This window comes from Macaca fascicularis, chromosome X (assembly GCF_037993035.2).
Source record: "Macaca fascicularis isolate 582-1 chromosome X, T2T-MFA8v1.1".
Taxonomy (NCBI): domain Eukaryota; kingdom Metazoa; phylum Chordata; class Mammalia; order Primates; family Cercopithecidae; genus Macaca; species Macaca fascicularis.
The window spans coordinates 167,396-178,585 of NC_088395.1; the positions used below are offsets into that span (position 1 = coordinate 167,396).

Below are 11,190 nucleotides of genomic sequence, written 5' to 3' on the forward strand. Positions count from 1 at the left end.
CAATTAGAGTCAAATACAAGTTGCGCTAGGTTGTTAGGAACAAGGGTGTGCTTGTTCATGCTCCCTCTTTGGTGAAGAATGCAACCTCAGAAATTGTTCCTGGAGATTTTGCCACATGCAGAATTATTCTGACTTCACTGAAGGCAGAGCAGAAAATTGGGAAGAGACTGAGTCCTGGTAGCATCCATGAGCTTCTGTGCTCAGATTCACCCTGAAGCCTGGCCTCCTTCTGAACTACCCACCTGAGTCAATAAATTCCCTTGTATTTAAAGTAAAATTGAGCTGGATTTTTAGTTACTTGCACCTGCAGGTGTTCTGTGAAGCTGGTACTGTGAGTTTGCATCTGAGAATATTTACAGTGTTTCTCTCATGGTTGAGTCAATCATTTCAAGGATGCTCTGAGGATAAAAAGAACGATGAATTGTGAAGCAGTGAATTGTGCTGCCAGGCACAATTCATTGGACAATAGAAAGTCTCATCTCCTGGGCAGTAGAAAGTTTCATTGTACATAAATTACATATCTTGTTTCTGTCTCAACCTCTTATTTTTTCATATGCAAAGGAGGTAAGGAAATCCAAATAAGTCCAGCAGCTAATATGCCTCTCAGACATGATCCAAAACAGAAATGAATTATGTAAGCCTTGTTAAAATTCATCATCATCATTCATATTTCTGAATATTTAAATTAGAAATTCTGAAAAAGTAGTTTGTTTCAGAGGTAGTTTGTATGTAGGTAGGTATTTTTTCAGGATCAAAAGTTTATTTTTTATTATCTAATTGAGTTTAATTTACATATAACAAAATTTAGTAATTTTAAGTGTACAAATCAATGCATTTTGACAAATATACATATAGTCATGTACACAACAGTACCATTAAAATACATTTCATTACCCCCAAAATTCTCTTGCATGCTGCTGTAGTCAGTGACCCCTGCCCCACACCACAGCTTCCGGCAGTTGCTTTCTTTCACTCTAGTTTTGTTTGTCTTAGAATATGATACAGGCCACATGCAATGACTCAGGTCTGTAATCCTAGCACTAGATTGAGAAGCGGGGATCACTTGAGCCCAGGAACTTGAGACCAGCCTGGGCAACATGGCAAAACCCCATCTCTTAAAACACACACACACACACACACACACACACACACACACACACACACACAAATTAGCCAGGTGTGGTGGCACACCCCTTTGGTCCCAACCCCTTTGGTCCCAGATACTCAGGAGGCTGAAGAATCACCTGAGCCTGGGAAGTCAAGGCTGCGGTGATCTGTGATCATATCACTGCACTCCAGCCTTGGTGACAGAGTGAGATGTTATCTCAAAAAAGAAGTATTTGATACAAATGGAATCATATAGAATATTCTCTTATACCTAGTTTCTTTCATGTATTCTAATGCCTTTGAGATATGTCCATGTGATATCCAGTGTATATGTCATTCTTATGTTGGGCAGTAACCGTTGTAGGAATATATTACAGCTTATCTACTCTTCAGTGATAGACTATTTTAAAAATAGTCTATCACATGGCTGACTATTTGGAGACTCCAAGTGAAATATCTTGCAGTTCTCAGTGCCAGGAAAATATGTATTTCTGGATAAAAACTCAAAAATTTTAGAAAAACTTCCAAGTTTCATAGTCTAGAGCTCTAACACTGGAATCTTCCAAATTTAAGGATTAATGATTTACCTAAATCTAAAAATAGTAGGTTGCAGATGTATTTAAACAGTGTGCCTAGGTAGTATGCTTATATATTAAGATTAAAATGGTCTTCTAAAGTTTATTAATTCTAATATAACCTTTATTGTTTCATGTAGACATATCTTTCTGGTTCCCAGGATAATTTAAACAATTAATTCTAAGCAACTATTAACTTAGTTCTAGATTGGGATATCTATTTATGCATTTGAAGCTTTAGATATGTATTTCAAATCAGAAATGTGTGCTGGTCATGGAAAGTTGTGACTTAGAGCCTCAGGTAAGTTTTTTTTCATGTGAACATACTGCTTCCAATTGTTGTTATGCCCAGAGCAGACAATTAATAAATACCCTTGGAACTGAATGAGTGATTAACTGCAAATATCACAATACATCTTCTTAGCGGGAATAATTAGACATATTTAGTCCTTGCTGTAACCTAAGAAAGGAATTCTTTTCATTAAATGTTTAATGTCTCACCCTGTTCATACAGCCGGAGTTACTGATTCAGTTTGATGTGAATTCAGTCTTATAAAAGACCCATCATTAAAACCTGCACTTATGCTTCCTATAGTATTGGAACTTCCAACTTGTATACAAAGTAGATATCCTTCATATTCTTAAAAACCACAAGAAATCTCCCTTTATTCATAATAAACACAGAATTAGGTATTCTATTAAACTGAACAATAGAACTCACTGGGAGTGACCACATAAACTATATCACGAATTGTCAAAGTGTCTGGAAAAGTCAGTGGGCCATTTCGCTCCACGCTGTGCCATGAGCCAACCAAGAGGGTTGTCAGTGACTCTGCGTGGGTCACCCAGGGCACGTGGTGCTGAGGCTGTCAAAGAGCAAGACGGGGCTGCATCTAAACTCAGGCCTCTGCTAAGTGTCCGAACTCGGGCAAGATGCTAAAGACTTTAGAGACATTTCCTTTTCTATGATTGGGGTTATAACACTCACCCTGTCAGGTTCTCGTGTGCGTTGACAAGGCCGGCACGTGACACACCAGGGGCAGAGCTGGACGGGAACCTTCTTCCTCAGACATCAGGGTCCTCATGAGCATCAACAAAATAAAGAGAGCAGGAGAGCAGGAGAGCGGGGGAGCGGGGGAGTGGGGGAGCGGGGGAGCAGGGGAGCAGGGGAGCAGGGGAGCAGGGCATCTCCAGCTGTGTCGGGACTGCAGCAGGGACTCAGCAACAATCAGTCTCTTTCTCTTGTTTCATCCAAATCATATATTTAAAAAATAGGTGGGGTTATCATGGATGTTTATATTGATTCCTGGGATCAGACAAATATACCTTTCCTTGTCATGCTGTTTTCTCTTCCCAGATGGTTTGAAGAGCTTCGTTTTGGACTTGATATTCCTGGAGTGCATTTCTTTTTCTAATTAGTTCAGTCTTGACCCTGAGCCATCACCCCTCCAGAGTAGCAGGATATTCCACTCCACCATTGTTGGGGTGCCACAATTTCACTACTAATCAAAGGCTCCTTGGTTACTGAAAAATGAGAGACGTACCTCTAATAATCAGTCTAGATTGTCACTGCTCACTTCCTCATTTTCCAATTCCACAGGGGCCCCCCAAAGCCCGGAAGGTCTCATTTCAGACGTCTTATAGACCATGGGAACCAGGAAACACTGGGAACCCTAGGGCCAGCACCCACCTCATTTGCACCCTGTCTCTGTTTCCATCACCCTCTAGATATTGTCACAGAGCAGTGTTGGGACCCACTGGAGATCTGACTGCTCCCAGTCTGGGAAACTGCCTTCTCTCCCTCCACTGATATCGTATTTCTACTTTCCACCCCACAGAAATCCTTGAACTAATCACAATAGGGATTGGTAGTTACCTGGTGTGAAGCAGAGCTGAGCCAAAGGATGAAGCAATATTGCAATGGACTCTGTCATTGATATCACTAGTCGCAAATCTGTTACCACTATGGTCAAATTTTTATATTCACTTTAAAATTATAACTCATTCTGCTCATTGTATTCAAGGCAACATCTACCCTAAAATATACTCAGGCATTAATTTACGCTCTTCTGTTTACAAATGAGAATTCATAAGCAAATTGAGGTAGCAATTACATTTTTTTAAACTGAAGGCAAAACAGAAGACATATACACATACGTCAGTGAAACAAAACAAAGAGCCCAGAAACAGACTGAAATACAGCCAGCTGATCTCTGACAAAGGAGCAAAGGCAATTCAATGGAGAGAGGAGAGTCTTTTTAACAAATGATGCTGGAACAAATGGACATCCATGTGCAAAAAAAAAAAAAAAAAAAAAAGAATCTATAAACAGACCTTACACCTTTTACAAAAGTTGATGCAAAGTAGATATTAGATCAATATATGAAATGCAAAATTTTCAAACTCCTAGAAGATAACATAAGGAAAAACTCTAGATAACCTCGGATTTGGTAATTCTTTTAGATACAACACCAAAAGCATTATTCACGAAGAAAAATATTGGGAACTTGAACTTTAACAAAAAAACTTTAGTTTTGTGAAAGATACTGTTAAGAGAATAAAAAGACAAACCAGAGACTGTGAGAAAATATTTGCAAACTATATCTAAGGATTCATATCTGAAATATGCAAAGAACTCTTAAAACTCAATAAGAAAACAAACAACCCAATTAAAAATGGGTAAAAGCTGAACATTTATGCAGATGGAAATTAAGTATATGAAAAGATGCTCTGTATAATGTCTTATTAGGAATTGCCAATTAAGACAACAGTAAGATACCACTACATACCTATTAGAATGGCCAAAATCCACAAGACCAAAAACACCAAATGCTGGTGAGGATGTGGAGCAAAAGAAACTCGCATTCATTGCTGTGGGCATTATGTGACATTTTGGAAAAGGGAAAATTACATAGATAGCAAAATGATCAGTGGTTGACAGGGGTTGGGGAGAGGAAAGGATGGATGGGCAGAGAGCCTTGGCTGTTTAGGGCAGTGAGACCACTGTGTGCGATTTCACAATGGTGGACCCACGACAGTGTGCAGATGCCCACACCCATTGAATGCAGACCACAAAAAGGTATTAATTACATAAACCATAAACTTTCATAATGAAATAAATGTTTTTTAAAAGAAGACAGTGTTGTTCAGTTACTGTCTACTTTCTGAAATGGAGATGGTGGAGCGCTTCCATGGTTGTGAGGATAAAAATAGATTAGAGAATGTAATAACTAAAATAGGTATATAAACATTGTTAAACTATTTTATTCTCATTTTAAAAACATGCCTTAAATATATTTGTTATGCTTTACAATTGAGCAAGTAGTGCAAACACATTAATATAATTCTCCTCTAGCTCCACTGAGAAGTCAGGACTGCAGGGCTTCAGTGCAGGACTGCACAGCTCCACCTGCACCTGCCAAATGCAACAACCTCTTTCAGTGTCATTAAAATATTTCAATAGGAGGATTGAGTTTAGATCCAACCTGTGTTTTCTCCCCTGGAAAACAAAGGTTTTTTTGAAACAAAGAAGGTCTTTACCGTCTTCATCCGAAATGCTGAGGCATCTGCAATGTCTGCTGTAAGTGACACCAGGCTCTCCTCTGAAATCTAGCAATGGGAAAATAGACTGTAGATTCTGCTTTCAGAAAGGTGGGAATCAGAACTAAGTCAAAATGCCATGTCCTCATTCATAAACATCTTATTTTACAAATTCCACAGGTTTAGTTATTTTGGGATTAATATGGGCCTATATTAAAGTGCATTTATTAATTTAGCATGAATTGTTCAAATGCATTCTGGATCCTGAGCTGACATCCAGCAATGCTGAGTGTGTGCCTGTGTGAGTCACCAGCAATGAAGAGCCTCAGGTTATTGTATTTATAAAATGAAGGGGTTTAGGCTTGCTCTGATTTTTTAAAAACCATTTTTAACAGTAAAAACTGTTTTTCTTGCTATATAAAAATGTACAAGAAAAACTCAAACATTACAAATGATAAATTATAATTTTATTAATATAAATATTTTTGTGAGCTCAATTTATATGACTTAGTTATTATAAAAGAAATAAGCAAGGCCAGGCGCGGTGGCTCAAGCCTGTAATCCTAGCACTTTGGGAGGCCAAGACGGGCGGATCACGAGGTCAGGAGATCGAGACCATCCTGGCTAACACGGTGAAACCCCGTCTCTACTAAAAAAATACAAAAAACCAGCCGGACGAGGTGGCGGGCGCCTGTAGTCCGAGCTACTCGGGAGGCTGAGGTAGGGGAATGGCGTGAACCCGGGAGGTCCAGAAACACCGTTTTTACATTGCCATAGCTAATGTTAACATCTCCTAGAATAAAGGGGGAATCACCACCAAGGGTCAGTTCTGGAGTGAGGGCATTATTCTTTTTGCATATAATGCAGTGACTCCACATTGCACCAGTGGCTTGGTCAAAAAAGACAAAATTTCTGGGGAATTAGTGTTGATTATTTTTAGATATCATAATCTTGGCTTTATGGACACCTTATATTAAATAGATCTCACTTGCCAAATGCCACAGGATGCAGGCCAACAGACAGGCTCCGAGGGCTCTTGTGAGCTGGAACTGCCATATAAGCAGAACCACAAGAGAGAGGGAACACTGCCCATATCCAACACAGCATAGCCACCCTGAAAGCCTCACCCTTTCTTTTAGAAATGTGTTTAGATTTTATACACTTTTGCTAGATTTTGTTATGTAAGATTTATGTATTGAAAGGTCTTAAAGATTTTTAAATGTTGAGTAAAATGTTCACGAGTATAGTTTATATATATAGATGTATATGAAACAAACCTGTCATATAATTTATTTTCTTTAAAAACAAGGCACTGGCTGGGTGCAGTGGCTCACGCCTGTAATCCCAGCACTTTGGGAGGCTGGGACGGGCAAATCACGAGGTCAGGAGTTTGAGACCAACCTGGCCAACATGGTGAAACCCCGTCTCTACTAAAAATACAAAAAATTAGCTGGGCATAGTGGCAGGCACCTGTAATTTCAGTTACTTTGGAGGCTAAGGCAGGAGAATCACTTGAACTCGGGAGGTGGAGGTAGCAGTGAGCCAAGATCATGCCACAGCACTTCAGCCTGGGTGACAGAGTGAGACTCCATCTCAAAACAAAAAACAAAAAACAAGACCCTTATACAAATTACCCTTGGAACTTTTATTTAGAATTTAAGGTTATTTGGGGTTTAGTGTCATGTAAACAAAATTCTCCCAATTGCTAGGGTCCTCTTGGGGTGCTGCATTCCTGTAAGACATGATCATGCCAGAAAAACAGACCCTTCTCCATCTAGGAACTCAAATGCCAAGGGTGATGCCAGATCAACTTTCATTACTGAGTCATATATTCCTAAATTCAGTGTATCATAGAAAAACAGACATACCCTTAACAGTTTAACCTGACAAGTTCTGAAATACTTCCGTTGCAATAAAAGTTGTGAAAAGGCTATCTTGCTAGAGATCTCTGACTCAGAGAAGAAAGTGAAGGCTGGGCACGGTGGCTCATGACTGTAATCCCAGCACTTTGGGAGGCGGAGGCAGGTGGATTACTTGATGTCAGGAGTTCGAGAGAAGCCTGGGAAACATGGTGAAACCCTGTCGCTACCAAAAATAAAAAAATTAGCTGGGCATGGTGGTGGGTGCCTATAACCCCAGCTACTCGGGAGGCTGAGGCAAGAGAACGGCTTGAACCCTAACCCGAACACGAACCCTAACCCTAAACCTAACCCAAAACAGAACCCGAACCCTAACTCGAATCTTAATCCTAACATGGAACCAAACCCTAACCCTAACCCAACCCCAACCCTAACCCCTAACCCGACCCCGACTCCGAAACTGACCCTGACCCTAACCCCTAACCTCTAACCTTCTAACCCTCACCCTCGCCCTCGCCCTAGCCCTAAAACCCTAACCCTAAAATCCTAACCCTAACCCTTGGGTGGAGAGAACCTCTGTGCGCAGGATTCAGAGGGGATTTCGGTTTCCCGTTTTCCACACTGAACCATTCTAAGTAGTCTCTGACCTTCGTTATTCAGGGCTAGAAACAGGAAGTATTTTATTCACTGTGGATGCGGCCCCGAGTTGTCCCAAAGCGAGGCGGTGCCGCCAACGTCTGTGCTAAGCACAACGCAGCTCCGCCCTCGCGGTGCCCCCCACGCCAGGGCCTAGGCAGGGTAGAACGCTGCTCTGTCTTCACGGTACCCCCGAGGTCTGTGCAGAGGAGAACACAGCTCCGCCCTCGCGATGCTCTCAGTGTCTGGGCTGAGGAGAATTCAGCTCCGCCCTCACAAACGTGCAGCACCGGCGCTGGCGCAGAGTCGCACGCCAGGCGCGGGCGCAGGCCGACGCAGGCGCAGAGTCAGAGGCAGGCGAGGGGCAGGCACAGAGTCGCACGCCAGGCGCGGCGCAGGCTGGCGCAGGCGCAGAGTCGCAGGCTGGCGCGGCGCAGGCCCAGAGTCGCGCGCCAGGCGCGGCGCAGGCCGGCGCAGAGTCGCAGGCCAGCGCGGCGCAAGCACAGAGTCGCACGCCTGCGCGGTGGGGGGGAGGGAGGGGAGGGTCGCGGCGCAGGCGCAGAGACGCATGCTGCGAGGGGAGCGGCGGAGACGGGCGAAACATCAGTAATCTGAAAAGCCGGGCTCCGGTGACCTCTGCTTGCAGCCGCGCACTACAGGGCCCCCTTGCTCACAGTGCTGTGCTAGTGCGCCCCTTGCTGGCGACTACAGCAACTGCAGGGCCCTCTTTCTTGCAGTGGTGGCCAGCGCCCCCTGCTGGCACCGGGGCACTGCAGGGCCCTCTTGCTCGCAGTATAGTGATGGCACGCCACCTGCTGGCAGTTGGGGACGTTGCAGGGCTCTCTTGCTCACAGTGTAGTGGCAGCACTCCCGATGCTGGCAGCTGGGGACACTGCCCGGCCCTCTTGCTCCAAGTGAAGTGGCGGCTGGCTCCCCAGCTGGCAGCTGGGGACACTGCCGGGCCCTCTTGCTTGCCTTGTAGTGGGGGCACGCCCCCTTCTGGCCGCTGGGGGTACTACAGGATCCTCTTGCTCAGTGTGGTGGCAGCACGCCCCCTGCTGCCAACCAGGACGCTGCAGGGTCCTCTTGCTCATAGTGTGGTGTCTGTGCGCCACCTGCTGGCAGCTAAGTACACTGCAGGATCCACTTGCTCACAATGTAGTCGTCGTACGCCCCCTGCTGGCAGCTGGGGACACTGCCGGGCCCTTTTGCTGGCAGTGTCGTCGCAGCACAACACCTGAAGGCAGATGGGGACTATGCAGGGCCCTCTTGCTCCAGGTGTGATGGCTGGCGCCCCCTACTGGCCACCTTCTGCATCACTTAACGTTGGAGCGCCAGTTATTAAGCGCCATCAGTTCTGGAAATTCAAACTGAAACGGAGCTATTACTGGGGAGAGCTGATGTCCCAGTTCTTGTCTAACTTGGAATAAGTATTTTCACCAAGAGGCAGTACAAAGATGGCAGATAACTTCATTGAAAAAAATACAGTGTGAAGAGCTTATTGTAGAAAAATAGGAAGGAGTAGGCTGATCGTGCAGGAAAGCAGCCTAAGAGTCCTGTGCAGGGAATTTTATTTTGGACTTCTTCACATTCCTGCCTCTGTCTCAAGTCTCCACCTGTTTTCTTTGTCTGGTTTTCCTGCTACTGCCTTAGGTCCCCAACTTGCCCCACTTAGGCTTGTGGGACCTCCTCACTGTTGGTTGAGGCACATGTGTGGTGATCAATCCGAACTCACTCTGGCACCAGGCTCCTTCCCGCCATCCCAGGCAGGCTGACAGCAGTCACATTTGCATCTACTGTGCCTATCTCTTTTGAATGTCCTTCTCTGCCCTAATCTGTACTTATGGTGCCAGGTTTCTTTTAAGAATGTCCCCTTTGTCCTTATCAGCATGTAGCCAGCAGTATTGTGACATTATTACTGCAGAGTGAATGATGACTGGGGCATCTTAAGAGGAGTTGTAGGGTGTTTCTTTATGCATAGGTACCTCTTCTCCCTCCAACCCACAATTGACAAGTGCCCATCCACTCCAGCATTAGAGATGCCACTAATATGTGAATTTTTGGTGGTCCCTCTAGGTGAGCCTTCCCAGACTTTCCCTATTCCAGCAGCTCCCCCTCCTGTTCATGTCTAGCTATCTATGTGCTCTAACAGAGCCCACTATCCTGTGTCTTTCCCAAAAATAGTGAGGGAAAGATTAATGGGAAACCATAGGAAATGATATGCATGTAGATGAAAACTTTACAACTTACACAAATAATCACTCAAAATCATCCTTATACTAAAAATGCAAAACTATACAATTTCTAGAAGAAACTATAGAAGAAAAGCTATGTGCCTTTGGATTTGGTAATGAATTTTAACAAATGACACAAAAGGTTTATATACACAGAAGAAATGACAATGTGGATTTATTAATATTTACAGTTTATACTCTGGGAAAGACCTTGTTAAGGGAACAAAAAGACAAGCCACATATTGAAAAAAAAATTTGCAAAATACAGATCTGAGAAAGAATTTGTATTCAAAATACATACAAAATTCTTAAAACTAAACAGTAAGTTAAACAACCCAATTAAAAATGCACACAGATCTGGACACCTCACCAAAGACGATCTACAGATGGTAAGTAAACATACAAAAAGATGCTCAACATAGTAGATAACTGAAAACCACAATGAGATAGCACAGTTGGTCTGTATCTGTTAGAACTGCTAAACTCTAAAAAAATGACAAATTGCTGGAGGAAAAACAAGAACGCTTTTCATTGCTGGTAGAAGACAGTGTGTAAGACCAGAATATGCCACCCCAAAAAAATGCTAAAAAAGGAAGTTCTGAAAACAGAGAAGTTACCCTTGTGTAAGGAAAATTTACATCTATAAAGGAAATCCCCGTTTAAAAGATCTCTCTCTCTCTCTCTCTCAGCACTAACCAAGAAGAGGATAACTAAATCATTAAAAGAGTCTTATCAACAGAGAACGCATGGAGTTAAGTCTGTATAAGAAAACTTACCCTTGTCTACTGTGCTTTTGCTTGCTATGTCCCCACTACTGAGCCTCAAATCTTCTTTCTTTAAGTTGAAGATAGCATTTACACTTGAATTGAAAGCCACCTACTGGGGATTTACTCATTTTTCCCTAAGTATCTCCCATGTATCCATAAGGTATACATGTTTTTAAACTCGTCTACTTTTTTCTCATTTTAATCTGTAATTCGTTACAGAGGGTCCCATCTAAGAATTCCGTAAAGGTAGAGAGAAAATTATTTTTCCTCCCCTATTACTAGTTGGGCAGTTTTTCCCAAAGCTAAACAAGTCTCACCTTACAATCCAAAAATCATATTCGTAAGTATTTTGACCGCTACTTTGATATTATTTCCAAACAAAAGCTACCATGCAATTATGTACAGAAGCCCTATTCATAATGACCAAAGGAAAAAAAGGAATCAGAAAGTCTTACAACAGATGACTGTGTGG

General features: G+C 42.9%; 1 long non-coding RNA gene across 1 annotated transcript; it reads right to left on the minus strand.

The window, feature by feature from the left end:
- Positions 1-2,667: 2,667 nt before the first annotated feature.
- LOC102119016 (uncharacterized) lies at positions 2,668-7,823 on the minus strand. The gene is made up of 4 exons (XR_010584473.1): positions 7,729-7,823; positions 5,223-5,291; positions 3,009-3,206; positions 2,668-2,762 (listed from the first exon to the last, which is right to left on the minus strand). It is a non-coding gene; the product is annotated as an uncharacterized lncRNA (long non-coding RNA).
- Positions 7,824-11,190: the final 3,367 nt, after the last annotated feature.